We start from the raw sequence: 2,500 nt of genomic DNA on the forward strand, positions 1-2,500 counted from the left end.
TTTAACGCCTATGTTTTCCCGATCATCAGCACAAATCAAATGCTGGCAGGCACCAGTAGCACGTCGAACGAAAGATTAGCACACACAGAGTGATTTTACTACCACACAAACAGATTCATCCCGCACTGCCAAGGCGAGACCACAACACTGGAACGTTGTCGCAGAGACCTAACAAGGCATCCAAACGCCCTGTCAAGGCCACCACTCGGAAGGGTATTATGTAAGCAACACGGGAACTAAGCAACCATCACCCAAGATCACGCTCAAAGGCCGTCTGGCGCGTTCACCCCTTGCCGTGCTCACTCACGGCCACCCCCCTATATATACATATTGCACAAAGAGCTTGGTGACAGGAACAGACATTGATTTCCCTGAGGATGCATAATTTTTAGTATGCTCGCGACGTCGAGGAAAATCTAGGCCACGGGGCTCATTTTCAGGTCATCGTGTCGAGGAAAATAAAGGCAACGGGGCTAGTTTTCATGTCATCGTTCGAGAAATCAAGGCAACGTGTCGAGGAAAATGAAGGCAACGGGGCTAGTTTTCAGGTCATCGTTCGAGAATTCCAAGGCAACGTGTTGGGGGGTGGCCTCATACATGGGTCGTGGGGCTTGGCTTGGCTTGCCCTGTTGGTGCCGATACAGCCTCACGATTCTTAGTTGCCCATCCCACATGCCGGGCACCTATGCGAATGAGACCCCATGGTACCCCCTATATATACATATTGCACAAAGAGCTTGGTGACAGGAACAGACATTGATTTCCCTGATGATGCATAATTTTTGGACACGCAAGACGTCGGGGGGAGGGGACACGGGAGTGGGGCGTCTATGGGGGGAGTTTTGGCCTCGTTTTCGTGAAGACCGGGCGCCTTGGCCATGCCTCGAGCGTGCCAGCCTCGAGAGCGTTGGGCGCTAGACACCAAGTGGGGCGCCGGTGGGAAGCAGTCCCATGGTTCCCCTATATATACATATTGCACAAAGAGCTTGGTGACAGGAACAGACATTGATTTGCCCAGGGATGCATAATTTTGCGAATGTGTCCATAACTCGCTCGAATTAATTCGGATTCACACGAAATGTTGTAGGGATGCTTTTTATTATAAATGAAAGGCTTTGAAATAAAAAAAATGTCATGTTTGGGGCATAAATGTATGTGGCCTATTTTTGGCCATGCCTTGAAGTGTTTGGTTCCCTACTTGTTGATATGTCGCTCAAATCAAGTAGGAATGTCATTGAAACGTTGTGTGGGTCATTGTTAACATAGACGAATGGACTTGAAATGTAATTATATCATGTTCGGGTTTTTTTCCCCTTCGCCTAGTGATAGGCAGGCAGATAAGGCTTTTAGCTATTCATAAGTCGCTTAGATGAACTCGGAAGAACACAGACATAAGTTTGAGTACATCTCAAGCTGTGTTTTTGATTTTGGCATGGAATGTGATGTTTTGGTGCCTTAGCTCCGAGCAGTTCGGATTGGAACTAAAACTTCAATTGACTATGTATTAAGTAGGAACTACAACACTTAAACGGACTCGGTTACAACACTTTTCTCCCTTCATCGTTTGACTTGCTTAGAAATCAGCTCATGGTGTGTCAAGGCCCCTTGTTCCTTAGACCGGTGAGGATGGGCTTGGGTCGTTCGTGGGCATGTGTGGCAAGATGCCTTGTTCCCTTGGTCGTTCATGGGGTAGTGTGTGGGAAGAAGCCTTGTTCACTTGGTCGTTCATGGGTGTTTGTGTGGGAAGTAGCCTTGTTCAGTTGGTCGTTCATGGGTGTTTGTGTGGGAAGTAGCCTTGTTCCCTTGGTCGTTCATGGGGTTGTGTGTGGGAAGAAGGCTTGTTCACTTGGTCGTTCATGGGTGTTTGTGTGGGAAGGTGCTTTTTTCCCTTGGTCGTTCATGGGGTAGTGTGTGGGAAGAAGCCTTGTTCACTTGGTCGTTCATGGGTGTTTGTGTGGGAAGTAGCCTTGTTCAGTTGGTCGTTCATGGGTGTTTGTGTGGGAAGTAGCCTTGTTCCCTTGGTCGTTCATGGGGTTGTGTATGGGAAGAAGCCTTGTTCACTTGGTCGTTCATGGGTGTTTGTGTGGGAAGGTGCTTTTTTCCCTTGGTCGTTCATGGCCTTGTTCCCTTGGTCGTTCATGGGCATGTGTGTGGCAAGGTGTCTTGTTCCCTTGGTCGTTCATGGGCGTGTGTGTTGCAAGGTGCCTTGTTCCCTTGGTCGTTCATGGGCGTGTGTGTGGCAAGGTGCCTTGTTCCCTTGGTCGTTCATGGGCATGTGTGTGGCAAGGTGCCTTGTTCCATTGGTCGTTCATGGCCTTGTTCCCTTGGTCGTTCATGGGCGTGTGTGTTGCAAGGTGCCTTGTTCCCTTGGTCGTTCATGGGCATGTGTGTGGCAAGGTGCCTTGTTCCATTGGTCGTTCATGGCCTTGTTCCCTTGGTCGTTCATGGGCATGTGTGTGGCAAGGTGCCTTGTTCCCTTGGTCGTTCATGGGCATGTGTG

The sequence above is a fragment of the Lactuca virosa genome, unplaced genomic scaffold, assembly GCF_052849685.1.
Source record: "Lactuca virosa cultivar CGN04683 unplaced genomic scaffold, Lactuca_virosa_CGN04683_v6 scaffold_156, whole genome shotgun sequence".
NCBI classification, from domain to species: Eukaryota; Viridiplantae; Streptophyta; class Magnoliopsida; order Asterales; family Asteraceae; genus Lactuca; species Lactuca virosa.